General features: G+C 36.7%; 1 long non-coding RNA gene across 1 annotated transcript; it reads right to left on the reverse strand.

Annotated features, from left to right (window-relative positions):
• Positions 1 to 3,436: 3,436 nt before the first annotated feature.
• On the reverse strand, positions 3,437 to 27,249 carry LOC114480830 (uncharacterized). Its single transcript, XR_003676172.1, has 5 exons — positions 27,237 to 27,249; positions 20,151 to 20,154; positions 17,432 to 17,438; positions 10,093 to 10,096; positions 3,437 to 3,619 (listed from the first exon to the last, which is right to left on the reverse strand). It is a non-coding gene; the product is annotated as an uncharacterized LOC114480830 (long non-coding RNA).

Genomic DNA, 27,249 nt, shown 5'->3' on the forward strand with positions numbered 1-27,249 from the left:
AACAGTTGTGCTTTGTGCCAGAGTAATGCCATCTAGGGCAGTTAGGCTAGCATAGGTTTCTCTAAGGTGTCGCGGGCCCAGTACAATGACCTCAGTCTTGTCTGAGTTGAGAAGAAGAAAATTTTGGTCCATCCAGGCCCTAATGTCCTTTAGACCAGTGTTTTTCAACCTTTTTTGAGCCAAGGCACATTTTTTTCATTGAAAAAATCACGAGGCACACCACCAGCCAAACATGTTAAAAAATGATACTCTGTAGCCTATGGCCTATATTAACAATATAGCCATTCTCATCAAAGTGTCTTGAATAGGAATCAAATAAACACAAAGAATAAAGGACTTTATCATCATTTGTATTTCTTCTTTCAAATAAAAAGTGCACTTAACATGTCCACTTCAAAAATACAGCTTGAACATAACAAATGAAACAACAATGTGGTCTTAAAGGTAGTAGAAAACGTCAAAGTGTTTTACAAACTCTAATTCTGTCCAAAATTATTAATTACCAGGAATACAGAAATATCGTGCTTATTATAACAGAAGCAATAATATTTGGGAAAGATTTCACTGTTCTACACTGAGAAATATGAAGAGTTACATGTACAAAATTTATCCCCCCCTCAGCGACGCGACTTGCATGATCAAAGTTGAAAAATTTTAACTTTTTAAGCGACGTGAAGCGATATCTCCCGTCCTCCACTGTCTGTAGAGCGGAGGCAGCAGCCCCTCCCTCCCGCTCCCGCTTCAGTGCTGACGGCTGCAGCGGAGGCTGTTCTACTTCCTCAAAGTATCAGGTTCAAAATTAAAGCGGTAAATTTCTTTAAAACCACAGTAACTACTGATCAAACACATTCTGAGTGAAGTCATCCTTTAATATCTCCGTTAAGTTGATCATTTAACCGTAGAAGCGGAGCAAGAAGGAGAAAAAAAAGACGTCATCAACACTCTCTCTCTCTCTGTCTCTACCCTGTTACCGGGGCCACACACACACACACACACACGCACACGCACACGCACACACACATACACACACATACACATAGCTCCCTAGTGATCGCGTCGCTGGAGCGATGAAATGATGGACTGACAAAAAAGCACCACTATGTGCAAACTACCGATCAGGGACGATTTAAGGCAACGGCATCGCTTCCGTCGCGTTCGGTGTGCACGCACCTTTAGTCACTACTGCAGCACGGACACTCGACAATGGTATATTATTTGCAGATAATAATTAATATGTTTTCAAAAATTTTTTTTAGACCAATTAGGTGAAATTGGATAATTTCCCACGGCACACCTGACGATCTCTCGCGGCACAATAGTGTGCCGCGGCACAGTGGTTGAAAAACACTGCTTTAGACAGGCCTCAAGTTTAGATGGCTGATTTGTCTCACCTGGCTTCATTGATACATACAGTTGGGTATCATCAGCATAGCAGTGAAAGTTAACAGAGTATTTTCTCATAACATTACCAAGGGGGATCATATAGATACAGAAGAGGATTGGACCTAGCACAGAGCCCTGAGGAACCCCGTAGCTTACTTTAGTGTACACAGAAGACCTATTATTCACGTGTACAAACTGGTACCTATCAGATAGGTAGGACTTAAACCAGTTTAGGGCAGTCCCTGTGATTCCAAGTAATTTCTCTAATCTCTCTAGTAGAATATAGTGATCTATAGTGTCAAAAGCTGCACTAAGAGCTAATAAAACCAGCACTGAGAGTCGTCCTTCATCTGAAGCCCAGAGTAGATCATTAGTTACTTTAACTAAAGCAGTCTCTGTGCTGTGTTGAGCTCTAAAGCCTGACTGGAAGTCCTCAAACAGGTTGTTGTTTTGAAGGAAGTCACAGAGCTGAGCCGCCACAACTTTCTCAAGAATCTTTGAAATAAAAGGAAGATTAGATATAGGCCTGTGGTTTGCTAAAGTGCTGGAATCAAGAGTAGGTTTTTTGAGAAGGGGTTTGATTACAGCTACTTTAAAGGACTGTGGCACGTAGCCTATTGATAGGGATATATTTATTGTCTCCAACAAAGATGGGCAGACTAGGGGAACAACTTCTTTAAACAGCTTAGTTGGGATCGGATCTGAAAGGCAGGTCGATGGTTTGGAGGATGAAATAATAGAGTTAAGTTCCTGAAGTCCTATATGTGTGAAACAGTTTAGGTTAGGCCTATTTACATTTAATGGTACAGCAGGCCCAGGTGAAGGCAGGGAGTGGCTAATTTTATCTCTAATCTTGTGAATTTTATCATTAAAAAATGTCATAAAGTCCTCACAGCTGAGGGCTAGAGGAATGATGGGCTCAATAGAGCTCTGACTTTGTGTTAGCCTGGCTACAGTGCTGAAAAGGTACCTCGGATTATTTTTATTTTCTTCAATTAGTGAGGAATAGTATGTCGATCGACTATGTCGTAAGGCTGTCATGTATTTACTATGGCTTCTTGCCAGAGTATTCGTGACTCCTCTGTTTTATTGGAGCGCCACATTCTCTCTAATGTACGGGTTGTTTGTTTGAGTGTGTGAGTTTCAGAGCTAAACCACGGAGCTTTCCTCTGACGTTTAATAGTTTTTTCCCTCAATGGGGCAATTGAGTCCAAGGTGGTTATAAAAAGTTTTATAAATACTTTGTTTCTGAGTAAGAAGGACATTTTTATTAAGCCATTTCTTCCCCTTATTAAAAATATATACGTATGTAAATATTCATATAAATAAAATCAGATTAATTAGAATATCAAGTTTAATCCCTGACCAACTATTTCAAAGCTAAAAGTCAATGAAAATAAGCTATTAAAGGGATGAAATGCTACAGCCCAAAGCATTTTAAACAGCAAGTGTCAGTAAAGAATACATGTCATCGTCTGCCTCAGGGCATCTCATGACAACGGAGGATTTTCCAAATAAAAAAGCAAAGCTGTCGTCTTGTCACAAAGGTATGCATTTTAGCTCATGGTGTTGTTAGGGTTATCATTATGTCACACCCTTAAACCCAGTGTGATTATATGAGGTACCGTTCAACAATGAAGAAAAACAAAAACTAACATGACGCACCACCACACCTGCATTTTAATATCTTCACATTTCTGGCATCGTTGGCTCTATTACCAGAGTGTCATTATAAACAAATAAAATGGCCTGAAAGACGCTCAGATTTATCCTGTGAATTATCATTAACGTATAGATTAGATACCCTTTAAAAATGATGTAAAAGAAGCACAGGGCGGTGCTTCATCAAACCCAGCTCAGGGTTATTTCCGAGTCGGGCTCATGAAAACAACAGCCTAGTTGCCATGGAAACACAGTCTGTGGCTTTGTTTATCTGCTGCAGACTCACTCATATGATGAAACCACGTCATCATTTTTGAAGCACGTCGTTTTGTGTTGCTGTAAAACACTCAACAAATGGAAAAAGGAGTGTCAAACTGATTTTAGCTCAGGGGCCAAATACGAAGCACTTTATCTGAAGTGGGGCCACAGATTTTAGGCGGGGACATTAGTAATTTAATCATTATTGTGATCTAGTTTGCACTTCTCCGTATAAATAAATAAATGATCAAATATATACGCCACTGATAATATTAAAGCAATAACTGACAGATTTCAGTCCCTGCAGGATCTTCACCTCTACGTTATTTGGTCCTATGAACATTTTTTTATGTAATTTGGGGACATTTTGTGAAACAATTGGAAGAAAATTGCAGGATTTCGGAAAATTTGAGAGTTCTTTTAACAATTTGAGATTAAAAATGACTTCCGTCCTCTGATATAAGCAAATATTGTGGCATTTCATTGAATTTGTGTCATAATTTGGAGACGTGTATAACTGAGTTAGTTGGCTTTAATGGCTTTAATGGGGTCTTTAAAGGGAAATTAAACAGAATATCATGGTAAACGTTTAATTGTAGTTTTAAATCGGTGAGCTTCAAGGTGAGAAGAGTTTGATGATGGTTCTTTTAAGCGTACTTTGATGAAATACTCCGCGTGTCCCTTAAATCATGATGCACAGGAAACAATTTATTTATTTTTTATTTTATTTATTTATTCAGTTCATTTCCGACATGGTTGCATTCACAGAAATTCATTTGACATTCAGAGCAAAATCACATCATTGTTTTTTGTTTTCATGCCGGAAAGGGCGACGGAAAAAAGCATTATGCTTATCTAGATCCGTCCCCTAATTTGAACACAGATAATTTTACATCCAACCTCGTTTCTTCCCTTTTTATTTTTTTTTTTATTTTTTTTTGTGATGTGTTCTTGTCTGCAGTCATTGTTCCTGTTGTTACTCCTCATCACAGTCTTTTTCCCCCGTGTTTCCACGAGCTTTCTTTTCCAGTCGTTGTTTACGTTCCTCCAACTCTCCAAACGTGAAGTTCTTCTTAAACTTGGATTATGTACGACAGTGGTTCCCAAACTTTTCACAGTAGCCCTTCAGACATTTAACATAATGTCATAAACAATGTATCCCTACAGTGAAATGTCTCTGAATTTTACCAATCCTGTTGAGGAATTATACATAATATACAGTGTCCAGAAAAGTGCTATAAAAATTAGATGTATTATTGTTTTATTTCATTTTATTTCATTTATTTTTATATTAACTTTATGTTTTAGTGTTTGTTCTTTTCATTCAATATTCCGGAGCAATTGTAAAAAAAAAGAAAAAAAAAAAAAAGAAAAAAGCAATTTCCTCCTGGGATAAATAAAGTATACCTGATTCTGATTAATGATCAAATAGTTTGTTTTCCCACCTGTGGACCACTTGTGATTGAACTGGTCCTTATTTGGCCCTTGAACTAAAATGAGTTTGACACCTCTGCCTTAGAACAATCATTGATATTTGTGATAAAATAACCATAATAACAACAATATTAAAATCAACCTATACCATGAAAAATGTCATGTCTGTGTTTGAATGAAAAATAAATGAAGGCACATTATCTCCAGGAACAAACCAGGACATAAGACAGTGTTTCTCAACCTTGGGGTCTTGTGAGATCTCCTGGAATTTTAATGGGGGTCTTAAACAACTGTATTCTATATTTTCATTTTCTCAAATAGAAATCTAGTTCAAGTAAAAATGCAGTATATAAATATCTGGTTTAACTTGTCACTAATCCACCAATGAATCAATAATACTTGAGTCATAAAAACAAACACCAAATCCAGCAATGTCATAGAAGCATGAGGAAAAGGTCACTTAGGTGTAGCCCCAGTCTGTCATGTTAAGACAACCTGTTCTCCATACGTGTCTGTTCTTGTGCTCTCACGCTCAACAAATTGCAGACTAAATTTAGAACAAGTTCCATTGTGTCAATGAGGGAGGGTCTAATGACGTCTATTATATGATTTAACTGATCTACATCTGCGTAATCTCAAGGTTAGACATACTGTAGGGATGTCGTCTTACCAACCTGCCTTTGTCCAATCAGTTTGTCATCTACAGAGCTATTTAAAAAGCTTTTATCAAAAACAAATTTAAATCTGCTACAATAGAAAATATGTGTGTGCGTGTGTGTGTGTGTTTGTGTATGTGGCAATTTTCCAAAATTCATTATTTACTGGCATAATAAACAGCCTGAAATCATGTCAAAAACACTTCATACAGGGATTAATTACGGTAAGTTAAGTCTTATAAATTGAACCTATATCTGCAGTCATGTGAGCTGTCAGTGCAGTTTGCATTGATTGATTATACCTAATTAGTCATGCCACAATGGAGAAATCAGCAAAGAGCAGCAGCAAAAAAGATAAAAGGAAAAGCAAAATATACAAGATAGCAAAGACAGAAAGGAAAAAAAAAACATAAATATGTAAGTACGGTAGAAAAATAACTTATGTGAAAAACAGTATCAGTAAATATATATTTAATCAAGTGGAGGCATTGCATAAAATATTATACATATTTTTTTTAAAAATACTGTAAACAATGCATCATATGGGGAGACTTATGTTTTAGTTTTGGACCGTAGCTGCATGGTCACTTCATAAAAGAAAATAAAAAAATGAAAGGAAAGCGAAATTTGCAGGTTTGTGCACCATTAGTGTAAATGGATGGAATTATGTCATGGCAACATTTTATTCATTTATTCATTTATTTACCTCATCTACTCTACATGTAGTGCAATCTTTTTACAACATCTAAGCATGTTTTATTATTGCAACTAAATAAATACATTTATTTTATTGCATAATTGTGACAATCACCATTTCTTCCTAAAGAAGGGTAAGAAAAAACTTTATTAGAGGGAAAATATAAAAAGAGAGGGCAGTGTTACACAGTGGTGAGTGGAAAAAGAACAAGGGAGAGGGAGTTAGGGTGGAACAGTGGAAGGAGTGGGGAATTCCAGCTCTAATAAAGTGACATATTTTGGTGTTGCTAATCTTTGCCCATTTGCAACAGTTTTTGTTGTTGTTGTTGTTGTTGTTTTCCCATTTACTATTCACATGTCCTAATGTAATTATTATTGGTATGAAACCTATTGTACAGTTGTGGAACATGTTGTGTAAAGCGATTACGATGATACTAATATAAACAGATTTCACTAATGTTTATGCAACAGGATCAATTGAGCAAAGTCGTTTACAAAAAAATAATTATACACCCGATGTCTAATTACATGCTTTAAATGGAAGCCACTCCTAAACAGATAAACTACTGGATTAAAGCAGCAACAAAGTGTCACGGCAAATTTGCGGTTGACCATGATTTATTGCTCTGGTTGAATGATGGAGTCCAGGCGAGGCATTGATGATTTTATAAAAAAGATTTATTATAAAATTAAAGAAAAAAGGAGTAAAAAAGAAGCTTCCATCCTGAAAGAATGAAAGGCAAAAGGCTCGTGGCAGAGCAAAAAGGCAAGACCCACTCTAACTAACAGTTTCACAGCTTAAGCTTTTATACAGATAACAGAAAAGTTCCACCCTGGGGTAAGGAGAAGGGGGGAGTCAGATGCCCAACAGTGGAAACATTTGAGGATGATGAAGACGTGTATATTATGAGGAAGATTGGGCGCCACTCTTATCTATCCTTGATAGTGCGTGTGTTCGTGTATATCTGCATGTGAGTTTGAGTTTTGGCCTTCAGCAGAGACTCTGTGTTGCACTGAGTACAATACGATCTGTACTGTTTAATCTAACATGATTCAGCTGTTCAAAAGTGCAAAGAGTAATGGAGTCATCATGTATTAAAACATGACAAATTGTACACATGAACACACATTTGACGATATTATGATGAATATAAAAATTGCCATAACAAAAGCAAACAAAGGGATGTCTGAAATGTCTGTAATACAGGAGTGACACATGAACTTAGTAACAAATGATTGGAATCAGAATCGGATTATAGACACACTGGTTAGTGTTGGGGCTGGAGATACTGTATGTAGTCAGATATTCATATGTACGCAAGACACTTTAAAAGCTACTCAAAAATCTAGATTTTGTGAAAATGTCTAAAACAAATAACTGAGATCATTTGGCCAGTACTTGAACATATAATAATTGTATGTATGCTATTAAGCGCATTCCTATTGAACAAAACAGGGTTTTTCTATACATTTTCCAACTTAGTTACAAATCAAAAGACTGATTGCATAAGCTTTGGTTTGTGTACACAGATTGTGTCGCTATACATTTCAGTAGATTATAATAATTGGTATACAACAATGAATACAGTTTTTATCATAGATTTTTTTTAATGCAATGTGTAAAAAAAACCAAAAAAAAAAAAAACACAATTGCTTTAATTAATCTTAAATACTGTGAAATTGATAAACTTTTGAGGCTCATTAACCTATAAAAAAATAAACCACTGTTGAGAAATATTTGTCAAACTCATTTTAGGTCAAGGGCCCAATACGGACCAGTTCGATCGAGGTTTTAGGCTGGAAAACGAACCCGAAGTATAGAAGGCATCAACAACATCTAGGAAATAAGTGACAGATACTTAAATGTCCTTTGATTTTTTTTAATTTTTTGACCAATTTTTATTTAATTTGCAGGATTTGAAAAATTGCAAGATTTGGGAAAAATGTTTAGTTCTTTCAACAACAATTTAGACTTGATTTTTTTGGTAATTTACACAATGATTCGTGTTTTTCATTCTCATTTTCTCCTGCTGGCAACATCGGATGCTCTGAAGGGCTGGATTTGGACCCCAGGCCTTGAGTTGGACACATGTACAGTAGATAGTTACATCATCTTGGTTATTTTTAGCGATTTGTGCATTCCTGCATTGTTCGAGCAGATATTATATAAGGCTTTAACAAAAAACACAGGAGAGCTGCAGTTTGTTTTCATTGCGTTACGAACCATTAAACACATGCCAAGTGACCTGCAGGCCTCAGTAAACAGGGTTTCAGTGCAGTGTGGATAAACCTGCATCATGTATGGTATCACTGCAGAGGTGATGTGTCAAACATGTAAATCTATGTGATGAATACGATGAATTGCTTTTAATATTAACAGTAATAATGGTAAGGAAATTTAAGGCTTGTGATTACACCACATCAACTCGCTGGGCGTGGGATTGTCTTTTCTTTGTTGATACTGTCAAAACATTCCAAAGAGACGCACACCCATGTTGTCCACACCTCATTTGTGCCAAAGGACAAAAACAACGTCACTTCTTTCTAGTGTTTCCTGTTGGGCTTTGAAAAAAAAAGCTTGGTGTGTAAAGTCCTGTTAAATTTGCACAGAATCCTGTCAATACTGTGGTGGCTCATTTGACGCAACTGATGTGGAAGTTTAGCTTGTAGATGTTTCATCTTTCATCCAAGAGACTTCTTCAGATCTAAAACTGATTAGTTGGAAGTCTGGGATTCATAGAAAGCTTGATTAACCTATCGTTGGGGTGCATTAGCATCCTATAGGTTTCCTGGGCATAAGTGAAGCCGAATCATCTCTCACTTTCTATGGGGCGGCAACTGTGAAGTTGCTGATGCTAAAATAAACAGCAATTTTTGTAAACTTAGCAACAAACCACGTTTAAAAATGTGTGTGAATTTTTTTTAATGCTACTTTTTACTAGATAAGATAACTTTTATTTGTCCCACAAGAGGAAAGATATATACACAAATGGGCCTGTACACAGCACAGGGAGAAATAGTGAACAAAGACATTTCCCAATAAACAAACAGAATATATACACAGAAAATATGAAAACAGAATATATACACATACACTAAACTAGTTGACTGTCAGCGGATTTACAGCAATATTTGTGAAATTTGCGATATTTACTTTTCTTGTAAAAAATGTGAAATCTAAATATCAAAATCTAAATGTTAAATAGGAAATTTAAATCTAAATGTTAAATCTAAATCTAAATGTTAATCTAAATCTAAATGTTAAATGTTAAATCTGTCTGATAGTGCTCGTTCGCGTTAATGAGCTTTCATTTTTGTACTTCCAGTGAATTTGCATATAAGCTAAATATTTAGTTTCACCCGTGACATTTATATTTAAAATTTAGTAGGGTGTCCCGATCCGATATCGGAAATCGGTCCGACATCAGCCTGAAAACGAATACTGGATATCGGATTAAAATTTCCGATTTTTCATTTTTTCTCCCAATTGTAGAATACTGTGGCGATCATGTTGAAGGTTAAAATGTATGTAACCAATTGGTTAATAATACATGGGTCAGTTTTGCTGACTATTGCTCTCTGTTTGAGTAACATTACTTGATCAAGCCTTTTCTAACATTCCACACTACAAAATAAGTAATTTCTATTTTTTTTATTTAAAAAGATGAAGAAGAATAAGAAGAAGAAAAAAGTAATAAAAGTAAAGGGACATCCCTAACATTTAGATGTAAGATTTACATTAAACATTTAGATGTAACATGTATATTTAAATGTAAAAATTTACATTTAGATTTAACACTTAGCTTTAACACTGACATTATATTGTTACGAGAAAAAAACATCAGAAATTTCACAAATATTGCTGTAATTCTGGTCAAAAGAAACATTAAAAAATTCACATTTTTTTTAAATGTGGTTTGTTGCAAAATGTTGCCGTTAACTTAAGCATGCACAACGTTTCAATCGGCACCCCATAGTTGGGTGTGGAAATCTAACAAATTACTTTACTTCTTTTAAAGTGTAGTTGTAATCTATTACTTTCACCACTGTGCATTAGGCAAGGCAAATTTATAATTATTTATAAAAATCCTAAAATGTAACAATATTAAAACAAAGGAGAAACACTCACTATAACTATGTCTGATAAAATGCCATAAAAACATGGTAAGACAAGCTTAAAGGAAGCTAATGCAGTAATTTTACTATTGAGTAATGTACATTGTTCCCCACTAGTGACGCATGCAGTTGGCTCTAGCCGGTTATGCTATGGTGACTTGCTGTTGCAGGTATGCTGGTGTCCTTCCTCTAAACATGACTCTTAATGAAGGCATGATCAGAGATATTTTCTGGAGCTTCTTCAAAGGTTATTCACTCATCACCACTTTGCAGTGTGAACTCAATGTTCTTGTTGTGATGGCTAAGGTTGACATTCAAACCTGACCTCATAATACCTGTCAAGTTTTGGATTTGAAAATAAGGGAAATTTTCTGGCGCCCACTACGAGCCGTCCCACCCGTCCAACCAAGCTCCAGTATCCCTTATATTTTAAGATAGATGTACAAGAAATCTAAAATACCCACTTGTCAACCACTTACTGAATAAAATTATGTGATTAGAATCTGGTAGGTCAACCTTTATTAACATTGAAATGCTGTGAACCTTCCTACTAGGGCTGGGCGATATGGACCAAAACTCATATCTCAATATATTTTCTCAAAATGGTGATATATGATATAAATCTCAATAATTTGATCAAATAAAGTCTGACCAGAAAGACAATTCTGGGTTAAATTTGCTTGTCTTTAAGTTAGACATTAACATTTTATTTTCATTATATATTTTCTTTTAATTTCTCATGCTCACTCATGTGGTTCTCTGCTATTCACTAATGACCTATTAGACACATTTATTACAGACTTTACGTTCTTTAACACTTTATAAAGCTGTGTATATTTGTGGAGCTTGTGATTGGCTGATTTTTCATGGTGACTTACGTGGTTCCTTCCGCTGTGGGAGATGTTAAAATCTCAGTTATTAATCTAACAGAACGTGTAACTGTGTCACATCCTGCTGCTCTTTAGGAAGATAAACTCTGTCACATTTCACAACGTATTTTCACCAATTCTTTGTTTTTTTTCCCGCTTCATTCATCCATCTCTTTTCTGAGTTGTTTCCGGGTTTGTTGCCGCTGTCGGCACTAATCTCGTGATAAATATATCAATGAAATAGCCCAGTCTGTAATAGTTAAATTCAAAATGTTTAATTACAATATATATATTCCCAAACAAGGCAAGAACCATCTTGAACATCCACTTAACTCTCTGTTCAGACAACCAGACTGGATAGGCATTTGCTATAACTTTAATTATGTAAAGCTGCTGGAGGCAATAGTTTTTCTATCAGATAAAGACGTAATGTAGGCCTTGTTGATAATTAAATCTAATAATATTTACGAGGAAAAAATTAAATAAAAACAATTCTATGCATTCGTCTACGGGACTCCACATCCCACAATGCAATGCTATGAGCACTATGAGATGACGCAAAAGTGAAGATTAAAACAAACTTTCAGGCAGCAATTTCATTTAATCTACGAGCTCAAACTATGGCTGTGTTCGAAATGGCATACTAACATATGACTAGTATGTACTACTAGTATGTAGTGTGTTCACATTTGATAGTGTGAAAAAATTGAGTATGCAAGAAATACCCGGATGTATAGTATATTGGGATATTCTTAAAGTATGCACGGTGGACACGCTATCATACTCAACCTTGTTTTCACTATTGGAGAGAGCACAGTTGACCGAGTCAAATTCCTCGTGTGTACAACATACACTTGGCGAATAAAGATGACTCTGATTCTGATTCTGATTCTAATGATGAATTGCAAGCAGACATTCAGGAAATGTAAAATCGTCCAGGGACTGCTTCAAGCTAAAAATCAAACATTCCATTTTCAAGACAAAGCCATCTCTTTTTAGTTTCTTTTGCAAATAGGGCTCTTGTTTTGAAGTTAACCGAGAGTTTTGTCAGTAGTAACTGGTGGATAATGTGGAGTATCCGAAAAGTCAAAATGAATTGTGTATATGCAAATTTTATGGATCAAATGATCACATGTTGATATTCTACTTGGTCACTTTCTGGCTTAAAACGCTTTCAGAAATTTCAAAGGTGGCAAATCAATGGAGATATTTAGCTTCAGTGTGCTTCAGGATTTTGTCGTAGGTTCGAAATGCATCTTGGGAAACTTGGAAGTATATCTAAGTGGGAATGGTCATCATCCTAATCATACTTATATAGTAGACATTCAGTTTGTAGTGTGCCATTTCGAACACAGCCTATGTCTGAAAAAGTTTTGTCTCCAGCAGCTTTTAACTCATTCTCTTTGCTTTACCTATTGCACTCTTTGCTCTCAGAATAGAGCCCATACCATTAGTGTCTTGTGTCTGAACAGATGACAATCACAACTGGAATTCTCTATATACGTATACCTGACAGAGCTGTAACGCAACTCACGCAAGTCTTTTTCCATTCGGCAAGAACTACATTTTCCCCTCAATGACATAACTGCACATAAACCATAAGAACAAGCACAGCCATTACTGGTAGGCCAACTTTAACATAAAAAAAGGCCAAGCTCTCTCAGCTATGCACAGACTGGATGTTATCACATATGCTTATTAACTGCAGAATGGCTGCAGTACATAAGGTGTGTCAGTTTAGGCACAGATCCAAGAAACATTGACATTTAAGCCAAGGAAGAAACAGAGATGTGCAATGTGTTGGGTTTTTGCCAAGAAATCTGCAAACAATTGTTTGATTGTTGTTTGAGTAAAAGAACGTTCCAGAACAAAGATAATGATAGAGATCAGCGGGATCTTTGAAAATGCTATTTTAAGCAACAAAACAATGACACATTGGTCAAGGTTGATAGGCTAACGGATGAGTCGAGCAGGTCTAGTGGCCATGAACCTGTCTCTCACCTATTAATGAACCTCCTACAGCAATAATTGATCACAAGGCTGACTGTGTTTTTATTTTGATGCCAAAGTAATATCAATAATGATTGTTCTTAAGCGTGAGGCAAAAAGCAAAGGCATCAGTGCAGATGAAACTTTAGGTAAATGCAATGAAACTGAAGATCTTTTCTTTCATTTGCTTTGAAATTTGATTGTCAGTGAACAGAGGATAAAATATAGAGTTTTGAAATGCTAAAACATGTCATTCGGATCTAGAATAAAAACAAGCAATGAGAACTTCTAAGTGGTTATGCTATAACAAATCCTAGTTAAACCCTGTGACCTCAGGAAGGAAACTAATACACACAAAGTTAGCACCTCATTCCAGCTGTCCTACACGCTAATATGTCCAACTACATTCCTGTTAGTGAACCAAGTTTTTTAACCAAATCAAGAGGACAAACAAAATCTTTATCAATTAGATCACCAGGATTCATTTCACCATTCATTACCTCCTTAAACTCAGAGGAAGAGGTCAAGATATCAGTTTTCAGAAATGTAAGCAGAGTGAAGACATTCAACATGATACATCTTGAGATCTGACATTCTAACACTTTATTGTACGATTCCAGAAAGAGTTCACCAAACGAAAATGTCCCGTGTGACCAGTGTTGGGAACGTTACTTTAAAAAATAATAATAATAATTAGTTATAGTTACTCACTACTTGATCCAAAAAGTAACTGAGTTAGTAATTAAATTACTCTATAATAAAAGTAACTCATTACCAAGGAAAGTAACTCTTTGAGTTACTGTTAAAAAAAAAAGCTGCTGTATGTCATAGATGTCGTTGTGAGGTGCTTCATTAAATTTGAGTTGCTTACAACTCGACAAAGTCTTCACTCCTGGATATAATGTACACTTCACATGCACGTTCTGGCCTTTGACCACAATTAATTTAAAGATGTGTTTGTATCGCCACCTTAAAAATGCCAACTTTTCATTGGACTGCTCCACGCTCGCCATCTCTGCTGCTTCTTCAAATCTGTAATGGTTGTGTGTGTGGCGCGTGTGCTGGCACGTGTAAAAACAGTGGCTCTGATTGGCTACCATGAAACATGACGCCGCCTTAGCCAATCATAATCGCTCACCTTGTTTTTAACCCACCTCCTCACTACAGCTGCGTATGAAGCCAGGGGTGCTTTCAGATAACAGTTTATTCAATCAATGCATGTAACGCACCGCATTAAACGTTCAGTAATGTTAACGCCGTTGTAATGGTGTAAAAAATAATTAGTTAGATTACCCCGTTGCTGAAAAAAAAAACGCTGTTACCTAACACCGTTATTTTAAACGCTGTTATTCCAAACACTGCATGTGACTAATGAAATTGTAAGTCTTGTTTGCACCCGTTGGTAGTCCTAACTTGGTCAGGTCAACTCGAGGTAATGGGAGGAGATGGTGGAATGCATGGCGCCCTAGCTACATCTTCATTATTGTCAAGTTGCTGGACTTGTGAATTTCTCTTGTAGATCTATCTATCTATCGATCTATCTATCTAAATAAATTTTGTATTGTTTGAGCATGTGTTCTGCTATTGTGTGATGTCATTGGTGGGAAGAGACATTGTTCTGTGTGTCTGTAGACAACTATAACAACATAGCCATCAACATGCACACTTATAAGTGTTCTCTGTCACATTTCTACACCACAGTAGAGCTGCAACTAACAATTACTTTTGTAGTCGACTGAGCTATCAATAATTTTTTCGATATGTCGACTAATCACAATTATTGTTTTTGTTTTGAAGCGCATATTTTTGAATCGCTATTTCAACCCACCGGCTTAAATCCTCACACCTCTGAAAGTGACCCTGTCGTGCTCTGACAGCATGTTACAGAAAAGAAATGAAGCAATGGCAGGACAAAATAATGTGTTCCTAATAGAGAAATTGTGATCACAATAGAAAATAAATATATTCAATAATACAAAGTACATGTGGTCTTGAACAATACTCATAACGGAAAGACTTTGTAAATAAAAAAGTAACAAAAGATGTTGCTAACCTGCCTTAGTTCTGGTGGTAAGAACTTGAAACCAACTAAAGGACAGAAGGTCTGTATCATCCTCAACCATGGATATTGGTCTCATATCAATGACTATCATATTCAGAATTAGGGCTGGGATAAACAATTATTTTTTAAACGATTAATCTAGCGATTATTTTTTCGATGCATCAGTTAATCTAACGATTACTTTTTCCAGTTCGATTCGATTATCTCCCCATTATTGACTAAAAGAAATTTGTACATTTACATATCTAAAATGAAAAAAAAAAAAAAAAACATGAATTCCTTAACATTGCAATATACGTTTATTGCTCTTCAACTCAAAATTCCAAAATAAAGTTCCACTAAGAATATAAAAGTACAAAAGAATGTATTCAGAGTCAGAGGTAGCATTCAATAAAATAAAAAGGCAGTGGGAGCTGGCAGCCTGTCACGGTTGCAGCCTTACACCACAGCACTGACACTGTATATATATTGATACAATATCACAACTTTTTGATGAGTGACACAAGGAAGAGAGGAACACGAATGACAAGCATCGGTGATTGCATGCCTTTGATTCCCTATCTAACTGGGAGAGCTCCAAAGGTGTCATAATTTAGCCAGCGACACATAATGACACAATGTTTAATGACAGCCTTCATGACACTTTATTCATAGGGCATATTAAGAGTTCCTGGTATAGCTATAGTACTGATGCACAGTCTGCAGGACAAGATGGGAGACTGTCGAGCTACTCAGATTCGTTTGCGGTAATTTTTGTCACGGTCTGTGGTGGGTATGGACCCAAATGCAGGGAAAGATGGAGGCAGGATAGACGCATAACGTTCTTGGAACCAGTCCATGTTTATTCTCAAACAAACTTAAATCCAAATCAGCAGGGGAGCAGGAACAGGGAGCAAGACCTGACACACTGCACACGAAGGGAGACAACGAACCTGACAACATAATACAATGATCCCGCAGCCATACTGTGTCCAACCACTCAGCTAAATAGTGGAGGAGGCCTGATTGGGAATGGGCCACACCTGGGTGCAAACATGAGGGAGCTACTCAATCACCCACCAAGCACACAGACACCACTGGGAGGTGGAGCCACAAACAGGAACACCTGAAACACAGACAAGACTCAGAATAAACAAAGAAACAGAATAACTAAACAAAACAGAACATGACAATTTTGTCTTTTAAAAACACCAGATGAAAAAACACAAGCCAAGTTGTTTGCAAATTGTGCAAGAAAGAGTTTGCCATATCACCGGAGCTTTGCAGCCTTCGCTACCACCTGAATGTAGAGAAAAAGCAACAAGTTCGGTGTCAGAAAAATGATCTGTTTATGATGTGCTAACTTATAGCACTACATAGGACATTTTATTTATTAACTTATTACAAGCCCAGTGCAATAATTATATACTAATCCTGTGGCGGCACTTTATCACTGTTTTAAACGTGTGTTTTTATACATTTTTATTATGTGTTTTTATGCTATTATTTTCAAAGCCTAATAGTCCAGCCCTGTGTGGAAAATGTTGTTCTGTATGCGCCTATAGTGTACAGCATATGTATGAATGGCAATAAAATCTATTTCATTTGTATTTTCTATTATTTGGAGATTGACAAAAGTACATATCAATATGACAGGTAGGCCTCGGGACTAGTCTCAAATATGGAGGAATGCTATGCCTGCATCTGTTCTAGTCTGTTAAAAAAAAATAATAAATGACTTTATAAAGCCACTTTGAGACATATCAATGTTTTGATCTGCCACAATAATGTAATTTAATTGAAATCACCTCAAGTTGAGGGCATTTCTCAGCAATTTTTAGGTGTGATTAAAAAAAGAGATTAATTTGATTAATTAATTACAGAGCATGATTAATTAATCGCACAATTTTTAAAATCTCTTGACAGCACTAAAGTTATTCATGATAATGACAGCGTAATGTCAACCTTACGTATAAAACTTCAAGTAAAGTGTTACCAAAACATGTATTCATTTCGTTATTTGTGAAATTTCATCTAAACCTTGTTCTGAATTCAAATATACATTTAGTCACTTAGAAAGTGCTATTGAGAACAAACCACACGAAACCACTCGTTGCCATGGGTTGTTAATTATCACAATGTGAGCTGTCTTTACTTTAAAATTGCTAAAATAGTTTGTTTAAATGTAATTTAAACAAACGATTCATCTATGACAGCAGTGAGTTTTTCAGGTGATTTTCCTGACATGGTGAAATAAAAATATAACCTTTGTAACAAATAATATAAGATTCATCAGTAGCTGAACTTTGAAAATCTAAAAATTGCACAATATTTCTTCATGCAATTTCCTCTCGTTAAGATATTTGTGGATTTGTTTGCAATAATGCAGAAAAACTAGTTCCACGGGATATTGAGAGGGAGGTCCTGGGTCAAAAAAATGACAAAGGTGCTGCAGAGTTCCTGAAATATGTGAAATCTTTGGTTACGTCACAGCCATTATTGCTCGTTATTATATTAGGACCTCAAACTCCAGCTACTGACATGTTAAAAAGCTCATAAAGCTGAGTGGTTCACAGAGTCAAGGCTGAACTCAATTACAGTGACTGGCCTCAACTAAAAAGCTTCACCAAGGATACAAAAGAAGGAATTATCGTTTTTGACCTTTTCTCAAATCTTATCTGGTGAGTTTAATTAGTTACATTTTCTGATTTAATGCAATGTGTATGCTTTCTGTTTATGGCTCTTCAATATAGGAATTCAAACTTGCTTCAAGCATTTCAACTATTTCTGATTTAATAATTTGCTAATAATTGAACATATAACATAACATTAGATTAAAAATATCACCACAAAACTTCCTGCTGAGGTTTTATATTGATAATTGGTTTTTTTGTTTGTGGGAAATTGTGTATTTTCAAGCCCAGTGGTGGACACTTGGGTCATTTCTATGTGGAGTTTGCATGCTTGGTAATATTTCTTAATTCTTATCATAATTTAGACGATAGGTCTCTGGTTCGCACAAATATTGCATTATAGGGCTTGTTGCGCTTTGGCAACAGAGTTATTAAAGCTTAGAAAAACATTTTTTTTTAGAAATCTCCATTACATATCTAAAAGAGGCGTGAGCAGTTCATTCTTACGTTCCTCAATAAAGATCATTGGAACTTGCCCACTTTGCATTATTCGTTCCATCAATAGCATGTCTAATTTCTTCTATTTATCTCTAGTCCATCGCTAGTCATCATTTGAAATTACTGGGTTATATATATTTATACTTTTTATACTATATACTCTATATACTTAAAATATAATTTTCTTCTGTATTATAACTTCTCATAATAGTCTCTAAAGGCATGATTGTTTTTCTTTGGGTGTATTAGAGTTCTATCATTTGACAGAATAGATCATATTGGAAATTTTGTTGCAGATTCCTTGATTTTCCAGGACAATAATTCAGCTGTTAGAAGTGGCAACTTCTTTTCTATATCTAGATCACTTTTTCATCCCACCTTGTGTAAGCTGAAGTTTGGGTAGCATTAAAGCAAAAAAAAAAAAAAATCTTTCTGCCAACCAATAATGTAACACATCACAACCTGAATGCGTCACTAAATGTCCTTTCATTGCTTTATACTAAACAACACGGTGCATGGTATGAAATTACAATGTTACAAGATTAGATCGCAGTTCAGAAAAAACGAGAAAGTAGTCTTTCTGCAAGTATCTCTGCAATGTTGCACAAGTAGGTCTTGTGCCCTTGACGTAACATTCTGCAGATATCCAAAAGTGTAAAATCCATTATAAATCTCTGGAATCTCTAGAAGAAATCTAGAACGTTTATTCTACAGTTGTTATGTGATGGGTCCACTCCTGTGGATCGGTACAAACTACAGTTTCAGGTACAATGGAAATCTCTGATGATCATATAATGTCCTGGAAATGTTGAGAGAATGAAGAATAGTATTTATATAACAGTTAGGATTCTTGGATTACATTTTCTACATGGAATAGAACAGATTCATGAGTAGGTGTAACACTAGTCTTGCCCAGGAAAATAATGATGAGGAAAATGCACTCATTTGCCACCTCCTCTTGACTGTCACATCATCCTTCTCCCAAAAGATGTGATTGCTTGTAAGAAAAGAATAGCAATTAAAAAATGGTACAGTAGGTCCAAACGTATGGTCACCCCTATTTTTTTTTTTTTTTGAAAAATCACAATGAAATGCATAATCCAGAACCAATATGGATGAAACTTGAGGGGGTAATTGAGGAACCAACTGGACAGTTGGAGACAAATTTCATAAAGATCAGTAAGTTACAAACCAAGACATTTACATTTTAAAAGTATGGCTTAGGAGAATGAAATTGAATTGTCATCATCCCTAATACGCAAAAAAATAAATGCAGGATATAAGAAAAAGATGAACTGCTATCATAAGCTTTGACTAGTGTTTTAGAGGCATAATTAACTAAAAATCAATAAACCCTAAAGTTCAACCGACAGGTATTATGGGAATTATTGACAGCTACACATCATTCATGGACCATTTTTGATAAGAAATCTCTTAATGTAGTCTGGCAAACTGGGGGTCCCAAACAGCATCTTGCATTGGGACCCCCACAAAACTAGAAAATGCATTGGATTACATCTTCCTGAATGTCAAACGTGAGTTTGTGTAACATGCGTAAAGTATCACAACCAGAAAAATCACCAGTATTACCATTAATGACATATAATAACATTTTCACAGACTATCGGTGCCATCCATCCATCCTCTGTACCTGGACATTCCTGCACTCAAACAAGTCTGAATGGCTGCAACGTTGTTACACATAATCGTACTACTGGTGACAGGTGAGAAAATAGAGCTTATATTGTGTAAAAATGTGTATAATATGAACAGCTCAATGAACAGCTTATTTTGGCAACCGAAATACAAACTTTTCCATCTTTTTTCAAATAATAGTAGAAATCACAGAGGCTTTGACATAACATTTCCTCAAGAACCAGCCAAACAAAACAAGATAATAAATGGACAAAATGACTAGACTGAGATGAAGGCATAAACAGGAGTGTCTGTATTGTTAAAAAAAATAAATTCAGAGACTGTTTCTGAAGTAAAGAGGAGCAGAGATTCACCATCTTAGTCACATACTACATAAGGTAAAGGTAAAGTAATAAAATACGCTTGTTTTCAAACATATTTTGAATACATTAAGGTTCAGTGAATCTGGAGACAATTTGTGCTCAAGGAACATGGCTGAAAATTGTCAAGGGATGCTTAAAAGCAGCTTTTTACTCATACCAGGAACCATGCCATGAATTACTTGTTTAATGCACATGTTCAGTTGTTGTAATTCGTAAATGGAAGGTAAATTTCCATTGTGAAAATGTACTATTTTTAGCAATACATTCATTTTTTTATATTTTCAACAACAATAAAAGAATAGCGTGAAAGAGTAAAGGCCACATCGTGCAAGTACGTTTCTTTCATCATGAATTGGACATGATTTCTAATCCATAAACCTTACCAAATGTTTCTACATTTATCATTAAATTACAAACTGTAAAGAAAAAACTAAACTAAACTCCAAAAGCCACTTTTTTATTAGTTAGGGTTTAGTTACTCTTTTAAATAGTTAAAATTTGTGTTAAGGAGGAATGTGTTTTGTTGATATTTCCTTCATATACTGAAGAAAAATTGCAAAAACATGTGACTGTATTTTATGCTCTGATCCAAATTTCAGCAACACCAGTGCCAATACATGCCATGAGTATTTTTAGTTCTTCAACTACGGCAAAAGCTAATGAACTCCCAACCACAACTTCGATAACTACAACAACTACAGATGAACCAACAACTACCACGTCTGAACCCTCCACGACTGCTACAACTACCTCCCCCCCAACTATTACAGTAGACCTAATGAATACAATGTTTTCCTCGACAACAACTGCACGTCGTCGTAGACGCGCCTCAACAATCTATTCAACAATGACCACATCTCCTGAGGATACCACAATGACATCTTTCCCTACAACTGCTACATCTGTAACCACTGCCACCACGACCCCCTCCCCCACAGCTATTACAGTTGACCTAATGAATACAATGTTTTCCTCAACAATTACTACACGTCGTCGAAGAACCGCCACAACAATCTACTCTACAATGACTGCATCTGCTAAAGAGACCACTGTGATATCCTCGCCTACAACTGCTACCACTGAGCCAATAACAACAATATTTCCCTCAACAACTATCACATCTGCCCTAACATCCACAACTGCTACACCTACCCAAACAGTCAGTGAAACATCTGTCCAAACAACAACACCTGCCCAAACAGTCAGAGAAACATCTGTCCAAACAACAACACCTGCCCAAACAGTCAGAGAAACATCTGTCCAAACAACAACACCTGCCCAAACAGTCAGAGAAACATCTGTCCAAACAACAACACCTGCCCAAACAGTCAGAGAAACATCTGTCCAAACAACAACACCTGCCCAAACAGTCAGAGAAACATCTGTCCAAACAACAACACCTGCCCAAACAGTCAGAGAAACATCTGTCCAAACAACACCACCTGCCCAAACAGTCAGAGAAACATCTGTCCAAACAACAACACCTGCCCAAACAGTCAGAGAAACATCTGTCCAAACAACACCACCTGCCCAAACAGTCAGAGAAACATCTGTCCAAACAACAACACCTGCCCAAACAGTCAGAGAAACATCTGTCCAAACAACAACACCTGCCCAAACAGTCAGAGAAACATCTGTCCAAACAACACCACCTGCCCAAACAGTCAGAGAAACATCTGTCCAAACAACAACACCTGCCCAAACAGTCAGAGAAACATCTGTCCAAACAACACCACCTGCCCAAACAGTCAGAGAAACATCTGTCCAAACAACAACACCTGCCCAAACAGTCAGAGAAACATCTGTCCAAACAACAACACCTGCCCAAACAGTCAGAGAAACATCTGTCCCAACAACAACACCTGCCCAAACAGTCAGTGAAACATCTGTCCAAACAACAACACCTGCCCAAACAGTCAGAGAAACATCTGACCAAACAACGACACCTGCCCAAATAGTCAGAGAAACATCTGTCCAAACAACAACACCTGCCCAAACAGTCAGTGAAACATCTGTCCAAACAACAACACCTTCCCAAACAGTCAGTGAAACATTGGTCGTAACATCGACAATTGCCCAGACAGTCAGGGAAACATCTGTCCAAACAACAACACCTGCCCAAACAGTCAGTAAAACATCTGACCAAACAATGATATCTGCCCAAACAGTCAGTGCTACATCTGCTCCAACAACAATTTTCCAAACAGTGACAACATTTCTACCTACATTGGCAGAAGTGTTAAGTGTTGTCGTGCGCTTTTTCTCCCTCAATATGAATGGGGAAATTTACACACAAGCACTAGTAAATCGTGCATCTCCAGAATTTAAAGAACTTGAAGCAAGAGTCATCCAATCAGTAAGTTTACAGTGAAAGTGAAAATGGAAAATAATTTGATGTACCTCATTTTACTAAAAGAAAAAAAACTTTTGTCTTGCAGATAGAACAAGAACTTAATGAAGAATTTCCTCTTCTCTTTCACAATATCACAGTTGTTGCATTCAGGTATGTTGAAAGAGTTGCTGACAAATAAGTTCCACAGTATTCCAGAACACCATTTAACTAACGTCTTTGTCTTTGTTGATTATTTAGTCCAATCGAAACAAGAGCTGCTGGAGTTAATGTGCAGATTGGAGCTATGTTCGATCATAGTAATGGAACAGCACCACCAACTTCAGATGTTGTCAGAGTGTTAGCCGAAGCTGCCAACACTACCCACAACTTTACTATTGACTTTGATGCCAACACAGTTCAAGCAATCGTTGGTAATTACTCAGAGTTGTAAAAGTATAATGAACAGAAATTATTCATTTGCCAACAGTCCTAATTTACTGTTTTGAAACTGTTTTACAGATGACACTACACTGATACATGCAACTGAAGGACCTTTAGGTTCAGGTACTGCAGCTACAAATGGCAATTCTACAGTAACTGCAGCAACGAATGTCAACGCAACGGCAAATGCGACTGCTAGTGTGAATGCTACAGCAGCGTCAATCTCTACCACTACATCAACGGCTACAGCTCAAACCAGCCCAACAATCGGGATCATCGCTGCCTCCTGCTTTGCACTATTGTCATGGCACCTGTCCAGCTTACAGCAGCAACTGTGATGAATATCGCCTACATCCCCAAAAGGCAAAAGGACATGAATGCTGTTTGCAGTATGAAAAAAATAAACTGCTCCGTATAGCAGAATGAACATTTTTTAATTTAATCTTATATTTATGTTACATTTTTATTTATGCTACTTTAAGTTTATGATTACAGCTTTCTTGTAGCTTGTAAATACATATATATATATATATTAGGAAGCAGGAGGAGGAAGAAAAGGGGTAGACTGGGTTGCCTTTAAAAGCTTGACACATTATGACTAAATATTGAGTATATTTTTGTATATTTATAGTATATTTAGGTATACTTGCTTAAATGTATTCCGTGAGATGTAGTCTATAATAGTTTGTGTAATGTTGAATATGCCTGATTACTGGACTAAATCTTTTTCAAGGAAGTAATTAGTCAAAATGCTGATAATGCTCTTGCACAAAATTGAGTGACTTCTGGAAAAAAATAAAACACATTATGCAACTTCCAGCGTGTCACTAGTTTTATTTCATTAGGTTGTAAGTAACTGTTGTAAATGTTTTATAGTGAGTTCTTAATAAGTGCAAATTCTGTGTCCTTGTATATTATATATATAGTATTTGTGTATCATTTATGCAAGACACATTGAAGTTTACTCATAAAAAACAGCAATAAGAAGGAATTATGCCTTCAAATGTTTAGAAGCAAAGCTAAAGGAACCTAAAGAAAAATTGTTTTCGCTGATCTCTGCTGGGTGAAAGGCTAAAGTCAGCTAAACTTTAGGACAAAGCTGAAGTGCCCGAAGAGTGTAGTAACATTTTGGCATTTGACATTGACCAGGTGTACTAACAAACCCATAATGGGACTATGCTGTGAATGTCAAATTTATTTTGACAAGCTATTTTGTTATGCAAGCACTCACATGCATAACATTCTTTCCACCATGGCAATGTGATATAATAATGCGTTGCCGCAGGCACAGTGACTGAGACCGTACTTATTCCACTGCCATTATGTAAAAACACAACACTCAACAACTAGTTTGCCAGGTATTTGGTTAGTTTCCACACAATTCTTTGATTGATTTAATAGTCATTGACTGATTATTATTTAAAAATTTGCAATTTAACAGCTTTTTACTTAATCATTAGTGACAATAACTGTATGCTTAAAAGTTGCATTGCTACATTTCTCAGATTGAACTCAACATTTGCAAAACAATTTGTACAAATAGCAAAACACCTGCAAAAGCCAGTCTGTTGCTCAACATCCTTAGTTGATCTCTCAATCGTAAATATCTTTGTCAATTAACATGTCAGTACCATCAGAATTGAAAGTCCTTGTGATCGCATACAGATGTTGTAAAATACTGCAGTGTACTGTTATGGGGCACCGTTTGTAAATTTGCTCATCCTGCAAAAAAACAAGCACATTTTTTCACATTTAGCTAACTGGTGTGAATTTTTATGACTCACTTTTTTACACATTTACCAAATTAGTTTAATATAAATATTAAATCTTAATCTAAAGATTTAATCTAAAGATTTAATCTAAAAATTTAATCTAAAGATTTAATCTAAATGTTGAAACTAAATGTTTGATGTAAATCTAAATTCTTAATTTAAGTCTAAATGTTAAATTTAAATCTAGATATTATATCCAAATGTTTCAGGTGAAAGTAAATATCAAGCTTATATGCAATCTAAGCGGAAGTAGTAGTATGACTACATTTGGGAAGGTAGATATTGAAGACGTTTTGATTCGTAGTAATTAGCCTTTGATAAGCTTGATAGCTTCGACTACACTAGCATCGGGTATATAGCAGGTAAGCAAAAACAATAAATTGATGATGGTATGTTTGTTTATCATCATGGATTGGTCCTGCTGGTTCTGTTCCATGAATTGTGACTCTGATCGCTCAAAGAAAGTTTTAAGAAAGACTCCAGCAGGAAACTTGTTGCTCGGCAGCTTTAAAAATGTCTGCCTTATCCGCAATCAGGTCTCCACAACCAGCCCCTGATCTCTTTAAAGGTCCTATATCATGCAAATCAACTTTTTTGAGGTTTTAACCTTGTTACAATGTCAATTCCTTATCAAAAACACCCCCAAAATATTATTGGGCTTCCTTCCTGCATCTCTGAGAAATCCTCAATAATCCTGCTCTGAGCTGCTTCTCTGCACTCTTCTGAAAAACGAGCGGTTCAAATGCTAGTGACGTCACTAGCATTCTGAACCGTCCCCTCCAGGAAGTGCCTGCTGCCGGTGCCGTGTTGAGTCCACAGTGAACACTGAGGCACACAGGAAGTAGACATCGTATCGCCTTTGACTTAATCTGACGTGTTTGTGACCCAATGCCATGCAACGGTTGAGGTGATAAACAAATGGTTATCACCTTAAATGCACTTTTCCTGTATTTAATGAAGATGAGGAGGAGAAGAATGTGACTTAGCAGCTTAAAACTCCGTTGAGTGATTGAAGCTGCTGACTGCTGCTGCTGCTGGATGAACACAGTGCGCAGACGGACTCACACAATAGCCGCTTAAATATCCATGTGTTTTACTGTAATGTGCAGTTTTTTGGTTGAAAACAAAAACAACAGTGTGTGGATAGCAAGATAAAATTGCTTTGGTGATCACTGATTTGCCTCAGAGCGAGGCATGCAGGAGCCTCACAGTGTATAGACACGCCCACTCGTGAATGTGCTTAAGCAGGCAGCAAACAGCCCATTGGTTAGAAAGTCACTTTTCAGATGGCTTAAACTCTGGAAAACAGGCAAATTTGGGAAAATAAACCTAAAATACTATGTTTTTGGGGTTCTTAGAACAAATGAAGATGGGTGAAAAATGCATGATATGGGACCTTTAAGCTATTATTTTGGTACTACTTCCACTTAAATTTGCACATGAGCTACATGTTTAGTTTCACCTGAAACATTTAGATATAACATTTAGATTTATATTAAATATTTCAATGAACTTTTCTTTTTTTACTCCTGCATTAACCACCAACTTAAAGTGGTGGTGGAGGGGTTTGAGCAAACAAATGATCCAGGGGACTATGCTGTCAGGGGCTTATTGCCCCCGGTAGGGTCTTCCAAGGCAAACAGGTAAAAGACCAAATTAAGTGCACATAGCCTCTCTCCACCCTCGGGTGGGTGGATAGGTCCTTACTTGTTGTTTATGCCTATTGGTCGAAGTATACAGAGTATACACCCATGGATTCTTTACACTCTAAAGATTTAATCCAAGAAGGTTGGATACTCTGAGCTCCTGTTTGTTATATCTGGACAGAGTGTGTTGAATTGATTCAGCTTTATCTGCATTGCTAACTACTTCTGAAGCACGGGTGCCTTTGGAAATGTAGGCGGATGAGATGTTTTGTGGCTGTAATGGTCGACACGACTCTGCAGCATCACATGGACATCTGGGAGAGTGACTCGCCAACGGAGCGGGACCCTTCCATCACACACCCTTCCATCCCCATTCAAGAATGGGGATGGAAGGGTGTGTTCCAACTACAGAAGGATCACACTCCACAGGCTCCTTGGTAAGGTCTATTCAGGGATACTGGAGAGGAGGGTCCGCCGGATTGTCGAACCTCAGATCCAGGAGGAGCAATGCGGTTTTTGTCCTGGTCACGGTACTGTGGATCAGCTCTACACCGTCAGCGGGGTCCTTGAGGGTGCATGGGAGTTTGCCCAACCAGACTGGAGAAGGCATTTGACCGTGTCCCTCGGGGATTCCTATGGGGTGTTCTCTGGAGTATAGGGTATCGGACTGCTGATGTAGGCCATCCGTTCCCTGTACGACTGGTGTCAGAGTTGCTGGCAGTAAGGTGAACTCATTTCCAGTGATGGTTGGACTAAGCAAGGGCTGCCCTTGTTACCAATTCTGTTTATAACTTTTATGGACAGA

The sequence above is a fragment of the Gouania willdenowi genome, chromosome 18 (assembly GCF_900634775.1).
Source record: "Gouania willdenowi chromosome 18, fGouWil2.1, whole genome shotgun sequence".
Taxonomy (NCBI): Eukaryota; Metazoa; Chordata; class Actinopteri; order Blenniiformes; family Gobiesocidae; genus Gouania; species Gouania willdenowi.